Source organism: Solanum tuberosum, unplaced genomic scaffold (assembly GCF_000226075.1).
Source record: "Solanum tuberosum cultivar DM 1-3 516 R44 unplaced genomic scaffold, SolTub_3.0 scf00314, whole genome shotgun sequence".
Taxonomy (NCBI): Eukaryota; Viridiplantae; Streptophyta; class Magnoliopsida; order Solanales; family Solanaceae; genus Solanum; species Solanum tuberosum.
The window spans coordinates 102,237-111,560 of record NW_006239241.1 but is presented as its reverse complement, the minus strand read 5'-3'; positions in this window follow the sequence as shown (position 1 = coordinate 111,560).

Genomic DNA, 9,324 nt, shown 5'->3' with positions numbered 1-9,324 from the left:
ATCACCATCATATATATTATATTTACCTCTAGTTTAAAACAATTATATATATTATTACTTTTAATATTTATACCATATATTTTAAAAGATTTAATCAGATACACAAATTCCTTAAATATGATATTAAATAATTATCTTAAATTTAAACTCCTTAATTAATGGTCCATTAACAAGTCAAATCTCCCCTCCCAAACGTCCACCAACCCTCTTTCCTTCTCCCTCTTTCTTCCATCTGCCGTTGCCCCCACCCCCACCCAGTCACATTTGACATTGCCCCCACCCAACCCTCTTTCTTCCTTCATCTTCTCCCTCTTTCTTGCTTCATTCTCTCAATACATGTTTGCATATTCAAATCAGCATAATACATATATGTTTGTGTCTATTGTTTTATTATTCTCATTTATCTTAGTTTTGTATCTGAGTTGAAGTTCATAATGTTCTGAAATTCAATTTTAAAAACTTTTACAATTAGGTTTTATATTTTTAAATTTTGTTGTTTCTCAAACACTTTAGTAGCTGACCATTCTCGAAATCGGATGATTCTTGTTAAAGGTACTAGGCATTAACAATATTATACTAAATTAAACAACTTTTATTTGTTTATTTTCACTCATGAATTTCTCATTGCAGGGACTGACTCTTCATCCGCCAAGATTCAAGCCGAGAATAGATTAATTATAGGAACGATCCAGTCAAGATGGAAGAATTATGCAAAGCTTTAATTAACAGAACAAATACATCATTAGATACACATCAAGTCCAACAATGTTGAATACATATCAGGTGTATAAATATCTAGTGAAAACTTCGTGTATCTAACTTAAAATTATATGTATCTATGGAAAAAAAATCAAACGCTAAAAAAGGGAAGAATTTTGAAATTTTTTACTTTTTTTTGGATAAATGATAAGACAAATAGTTTACACTTCGTGATTTAATTCTTACATTCGTGCATTTCAATTACATTCCATATTTAGATATACATAATTATATGTATACGCTTACTATGTATTCGAGATACATGTTTTTGAATATAATGTATGAAATTGATAATTGATACATCAAATTAATACTAGATACATATAAAAGATACACAAAATTAAAATTAGATCATATAAATAGATACATGAAATTAATATTAGGTCATATAAATAGATACATGAAACTAAAATACTTGACACATAATAAATACACAAAATTAATACTAGATACTTCTATGATACATATGAATGTACTTGTATGATACTCATGTATCTAAATGTTTCGTTTGTTGGACATATTATATATTGATAATAGATACATCAAATAATTGAATTTATTATTTTAAGAGTAATAAAATGAAATTAATCAAATTAAATGACCAAGATATACATGTTATTGTCTTTTATTAATAATATTAATGAATATTATTTCAAAGAATAATAAAATAAAATTAATTAAACTCCTTGATTTCCACCTTATATTAAGGAATTTGATTAATTTAAATTTCTAAAATTAACTATTCATGTATTCTGAAAATCCTCAATAACTCCTCTAATTAAGGAAATCAGTTACAACCAATTAATTTAAACAAATAAAATACGTATCTCGATTTTAAAATTCGGCAGAAACATGTATCTCACGGATTCAAACTCATGTATCCTAAGCATGAAATATGGTAGAAGAAGTAATATTTGAAACTATCGGGAATCTTAGTAATTAGGATATAAACTAGTGGAATTTATGTAGTTTGACCTTATGAAATATGAACATTTCTAACGAAATTTCTTATTTTACTATCGCAACAAACAATACAGGCGAGTCCGAAGGACAGGCAACAAATATGCTTAATAAACCAAAGACATAAAGTCTTTTACACAATCCGTGAAAGTTATGGAGCTAGAAGCTAAAGTACGGATTCCAATCGTAAACTTTAACAAAAACTCTATATTTATTTTAGAACTTAATATCTTTAAATAACTAAAATGTTAAATGTCTGATAAACTTCAAATCCTAACTTCACGTTCCGAAGTTGAGTCATCCATAACAACAAATTAAAATCAAACTTTAGAAAAAGAGAGAAATCAGTTAGTTGAACTTACAGATTATTCATGAAGAAATCTAATACATCCTTTCTTCTGAAATGAATTTCCCCACAATACACTTCTTCATATGCCACTCAAACAAACTATATATAGGTAAAAATCTAGGTGTTCACATTAAATTTGATTTAATAAAATATATATTAATTAATTAAATACAACACTTGTCACATATTCACTAGTTTGATGTAAATTTTTATCAAATATATTTTATACTTGAGTGAAACTAATATATTATTCTCTCTTCCAATTTATTTGATACTTTTGTCAATTCTATGAGTTGTCAATAATTTTAATATTTAAAAATTATTATAAGTTATCATGTTTAATCGCATAAAAATATTTATAAATATTAATCAAAATTTATATAATATGTATCTTTACAAGTAAAATGTGTCACGTAAATTGTGAGAGAACGATATTTTATTTCTAAATAAACAAATTAGAAAGAAAGAAGTGTTCGGCGTGCACCATTGGCCAAAAAAAGAAACAAAAAGAAAAGATCACGTCGACGATGATCAATCGCCTATAAAGCAGCTACGTACATCGAGGAAGCTTTTTCTTTTTGTTTGGCGTTTGCTATTTATTTTGAAGTTCGATTAATTTAAAATTTTCTAATAAAAAAATCTCATCTTCGGAACAAAATGCTCTTTATCAAATACTCTCTATATAGCTCGAATTTGAGTTTTTTTGTTGAAAAATAAAAAATACTTATCACTCGATAATATTTTTTAATGATTAAAGTAATTTATCATTATAGTATCTAGGGTTATTCAAAATCAAATTGAAATTGATAATTCGAATTGAAAAAAAAGTATTGGTTTACCAATAGTGAGTTATTGGTCTAACGATTTCGGTGAAAAATTTAGTTTTTTTAAATTGTTAGGTTATCATTTTTTTACGGTTTAAATTTTACATATAATTAATAAAACTTGTGTTATATATGTTTTATAAATTTTTCTCTATAATATATATTAAAACTGTATTATAAGTGTCTAGTGAAAAAATGTTATTGTTATATATGATAAATATTTTTTTAATATTATATACCTATGTAAGTTTTTCTTAATAAATCATATTTATATGTAGGTATAGAAAGTTCATTGACTTAGAATTTATTTGGTACTTTTATTTTTAGCTGTCAGACATTTTGATTATTCTATAATGTATCAGTATTTGCTTTTAAGCGAGATGTAATATATCAACTCTTGTGTATGATTTATTTAGTTTGTCACTATATTTTAAAGTTATTTTTAATTATTTTTTTATATCAAATCTTAACGGTTTAATCAATAACTAAACCAATAATAATCAATAATTGATAAATCAATAGGCTAATATTTTAATAATTCTATAATTATTATCTTGATTACAAATATTCTCAATAATTCAAATTGATAAACTTTAAAATCGAACCAAATTAATCACGCAATCTTAAATTAGTATCAGCCACCAAACGACTACGACAACGAATTAATTGGACCGACTTACGGCTGCTCTGGAAATTGTCAATGTGGGTTTGTCAATCTGATATAGCAGTTTTCTATAAAAAAAAATTTTAAAAGCAACAATTTAATAAATTTTAAAATTAATGTTTATCGTGAAATATTCGAACTATAACTATGAAACATAATTAACTTTATTATATTAGCTATTTGTGAAAATTTTCCTATTTATTATTCTGCCCGTCATCTAGTCAAATATTAGCATCGTGTGTGTGGACAATTTACAACAGTATTAAGGAGAGCTTATATAAATTCCACTAGTTTAGGAGCTAATTATTTAGATACACTTTAATTTATAATAATATTATATATTTTACTTGATTTTGGTGTCTAGATATGTTCAGATACATCCAGATATATATATCTCGGATACATGAGGTTAAAATTAGATGTAATTTGTTTTAGATATATTTTATTCAAGTGAATTCGCTTGTATCTGGAATACATAATAAATCTCGCTCGCCTCTCTCCCTATTTTCAGTGTATCTGGTAGCAAAAGTACATATATCTTCTTATAATATATGATAGAAAACTCTTAATTAATTATAAAATTCATAATATTTGAAAGTATATATATATATACTAGCTACAATGGAGCCCGTGCAAGCACGGGCCCAATAATTGTTATTTTATTTGTCTATTTATATGTGTGATTCATAATACTCTTAACGTAATTTTTTAAAATAATATATGTTACTTTTTAACTCAATTTATGTAGTACATGTGAAATTTCGAAAGTTAATCATATTTTTCTAAATTATCAGTGTTAATTTAAATTTGAGATTATTTGAGTTTTAAATTATTTTTTTTTCTTTTAGGGAAAGTGAAGCGAAAGACGTACAGAGAAGTAATTTTAGATACTTGCAAAGAGAAGTGAAAAAGTTTGTTAGGGAAAAGGCACTACACACACTTCAAATTAGATAAAGTAGTATATGAAGGTTAAATTTCAGATTAGTTTTCCGTCTTTTATAAAATTTCTAAACTTGACCCTAAGTACCTAAAGCAAGTTCCTCTCAATTGTAAAATTTTGAAATTTGATCCCAAGCTGCTCTAATTCATATGTTTTTAAATACTTTAAGTTGCAATTAATAGTATTCATAGAGGAAGTTGAAAAAGAAGGGCAAATCGGTCAATTGACCGACTGACCCTAAGCTCCTAAACATTCTCACTTCTAAATGCAAGCACGGGCACAATATCCGTTAAATTGTTAATTATTATGATTTATAATATTTTTTACATTATTTTCAAATAATATATGTTATCTATTTTAAATACTTTAAGTTGTGATTAATAATATTCTTAACGTAATTTCAAATAATATATGTTACTCCATTTGTCCCAATTTATGTGACACATGTGAAATTTTTGAGAGTTAATATGTTTTTCAAATATTGTAAGTTGTTAACTATTGTGGTTTATGGTATTCTTAATGTAATTTTTCAAATAATATATGTTATTCCCTTCGTCCTAGTTATACAGTTCATGTAAAATTTCGAGAGTTAACCGAATTTGTAATATTTTAAATTTATTTTTTAGTACTATTTAAAAAGGAAAAAATAAAAATATAATGAAAGAGGAGTGTATAAAATAGGTGGGCCAGCTTTGTGATAGGCCAATGAAGTGTAGTCTCAATAAAAGAAACTTAGTTCCTCTATTTGTAAATAGAGAAACTTGACCCCAAGCTCCTCTCTATTCCCACTTATTATATATAGTAAAGTAATATATAGTAGTGAAGTATTCTTTATTAAGTAGTTTAAGCAACCTTCTTGCCTAACCATAAAGTAATTACTTCTCTCACCTAAGCTACACACCATGTGGTCATATTTCAGATTTTAGCCCATATCTGGCTGATCAATAATTTTGGTATAATCCTTTGTTAATTATAAAACTAGAGTCATTATGAAAATACTTTCCTTGATTAGGTAAATAAAGTAATTGATTAAAAATTTGGTTGTAGAATTGATTTTGTAGATCATTTGCAAATTGAATAACTAAAAATAGCTTTTTCAGATTCAAAATACATAAAGAGGTCCTAACCGATTGAGCCGCAAATCAACTTAATTTCAAAAATCAAGTCGAGAGGTCAAGATTGTTCACATCATATTCAAAAGATCAATATCGCAATAATCGTCTTCTAAAGGCCCTATATGCAGGACTCTTCACCCCATCCCTTCTCCCCACGCCTAGGACTAGTACATCTGATATGTGAGCCTAATATCGAAAAATAAAAATTGAGTTGGATCTTGCTTTTTATATCATGCATGTTATGAATTTGAGCCTACCATAAATTAGATAAATAAAAATTATTCAATTCATATTAAAAAGATCATTCATCCCTAACGTCAAATGATAAATATGGATACATTACTTCTCTTAGATTACATATATGTCAAGGTAATGATTCTGAATTGTCAATTATAATAACAACGAGGCCAACGTCTTAGCCTTCAATACTAAATGCTAATTTAAATTTTTGGCTATAAATTGTGTCAAGTTGCTCAAGTGGTAACTAACACAATTATTAAAGCCAAGTGGCTTGACCAAGATTATACACACTATGTATTATATTTAGTCACAAGAAAATGGAATTTTTTGCTACAAAATTGATGTTATTATTTCTCATTCTTGTCCTTGTTGCTCGTATGGCTTTGTATGTTTTATAGCTCACTAATGCCCTTTTGATGGTTTAATCAATAAACATATCCTTCATTCACATATTTTGTTAAAAGTATCTCTCTGATTACATTATTCGCTCATTCATGTCCTTTGACTAATAATGATCAACATAGAATTTTAAAAAAATATTTAAAATTTACGTGATATTATATTATTAGTCCAATTTAAACTCTGATCAGTAAATTAATTATTAGAACACTACAATCGACATTTGAAAGTCGATAATCGATCTCCAAAGGTCAGTTTACATTTCTTTTTCTTCATTTTTTGGCTGTAAAAATATGGACCTTGAGAGGTAGATTTGCAATTTTTTTGAGGCTCTTGGCGCTAAAAAAATTCTATCCATAGAGGTCGATTAAGTTAGAAATAATTTTAAAATATATTCTTCTTTTCACGATTTCTTTCAATTTTCGGAGGCCAATTTTTTTCACAAAAAATAAATTTAATAAGCATAAAAAAAAGTTTAAAAAAAGTCATGTAAGAGTTTGGATTGGATAATTAAAAAAAATTGGGTAAGTGAAGTTTTTCAATTGGGGTCACAATTAATCTAATATTGGGACCATACTAAAATATCACGTACATTTTAAATAAATTTTCTTAAAATTCAATTTTGGCCATTAGTCAAAGGATATAAATGAGTCAAGAATATAACAAGATGTTATTTTTACCAAAATAAATACATGACAGATATATTTAGATCTTTTTCGAACAATTTGTTCTTCTTTTGTATAAAATACATTTTTAGAAAAGGAAACAAACGATGGACGATAACTTCACAATCAAATATATATATTCATACTTATATATAACCTTAGAAAGTAAATAAAAATGAGTTATAAGTTATTTTTCAAATTTAATATACAAATTCAAGTTGAATTTGAAATTTTTATTATCAAATACCAGAAAAAGTAAATACTCCCTCCGTCTCATTTTATGTAGCACCTCTGTTTTTTTAGAAACAATCTAATTTTAAAATTTCACTTTTATCCTTAAAAAAAATGATTTATCGCCACACAAATATCTAAAGATTGTTTTAGAGCACAAATTCAAAAAAAAATTGTTTTTTTCCCCATAAATATCGTGTCAAATCAAACAGTGTCACATAAAATGAGACGAATGGAGTAATAGTTTTTATGGCCAAATTGATCCTTTTTCAATGAATTAAGTCAAATTAAAAGCTTGACCAAATTTTAAAACTTCAACAATTTTACTTTTTAGTGTCAAATTACCTTTTCCAAAGAGGGTCAAATTAACCAAAAATAAATAAATATCGCTTCACTCTGATCATATATATCACTAACGAGAAAAAAAATTAATATCATCTCCCAACAATATAATGTCCTTTTAAATTGACTAGACTTGTTAAACGTTTACTATAGCTCATCAATAAGTCAATGTATGGCTTTTACTTTATTTTACTTTAAATTTATTGTAGACAAATACTATGAGAAGTAGGAGTTATAAGTGTTGGGATGGGGGCTACGGGGTGAGGGGGTAGGGGATGGTGTGTGAGGAGAATACAAATGTGGAAGGTCGTTGGTATAGAACTTGTTTTTCCTAGTTTCAGGCAGTCATCTCCCTCGTCTTTTAAGCAACTTATTTTTCGAAACAATAATTCTAATTGAAATTTGCTTTCCTACCTACTGAACATATCCTATATCATGTTTGTGTATCAAGTCATAAAATCCAACTCTCGTATTTATCATTCATTTCATTATTTTTGACTTATAATATATATGTATTAAAAGTAAATATCTTGAGCAAGGGTATATCATCTGAAACCCCTTGCTTCAATGTGGCTCCGCCAATACTTGTACTACTTATAGAAGAAACAATCTCCCTTCCACAGTTTCATCGATGAAACTATTCTTACTAAGTCCAAAAATTGTAAGGATCCCAGAGGAAAATACGTGCGGATCGAAATTTCAATCAATTATAAAGATAGACTAAGCTAATAAACGAACTAACAATGTGTTATACCAAAATTATTGGTCAGCCAAATATGGGCCAAAAACTAAAATATGACTACATGCATGGTGTGTAACTTAGGTGTGAGAAGTAATGAATTGTGGTTAGGCAAGCAGGCTGTTAATGACCTAACCTACCAAACTTTTCTTTAAATATACCTTTGATGTTGATTTATTACCTAAATTTCAAAAAATAACTCCAATAATTTTTCTAGTCAGATCCATTAGAAGAAAATAGTAATTTACCAATTAATAAGATCATGATATGATAAAGTAATTTTTCAACTTTAACCAAAAAATTTAAGTTTGAGCCTGTTGATTATGTAGTTGATGAATATTAAAAAGTTTCATATATAATGAAAAAGGAAATAAGGAATGAATGATTTAAACATTTTCTTTTACATTTGTGGGATTTTTTTTTAAGGAAAATAATTTTAGAAAAAATGACTTTCTAGTTAAAATATAGAAGTAGAGAAGGGATATTTTATATTGATTGTGTTTTTTGTTAGCAATCTATGTTTAAAAACCAAAATTACTGATTTCAATAAACTTTGCAGAAACACGAAGTAACCAAAGTTTAATAAACCAGTAAGAATAGATGAACAAAAATTAATTGACAAAACTAAAATCTGTAAAAAAACGTACCACAATCTGGAAAAACAGAATCAGAAAAAGATCAAGCCCACTGAATGCACAGTGTCCCCTTAAGGAAATTATTCTCCTCTAGTATCCGAGGTTTGATTTGGAATATGTCCTCCCAGGATAGAATGATCTCAATCACCAGTGTATTGATACCCAAAACTCTGATGTCAGCGAACCACTCAACAACAGTAAAGTACACGAAGAAATTTTGTGCAGAAGAAGAAGAAGAAATCAGAAAATTCGTAAGGAATAAATCTGAGGAATCAATGTATTTATAGGCAAAAGGAACTGGTTCTGAAAGGTTGCAATCCTTTCAGAATCCACACGACCATTCATGAAAGTTTGCAACCTTTCAAACGGTCATGGCTGTTTCTGAAAGTTGCAACCTTTCAGAACAGTCACTTTCAATGGCGGAAAATTCAAATAAAACGGGAAAGATTTAAATAAAACGAG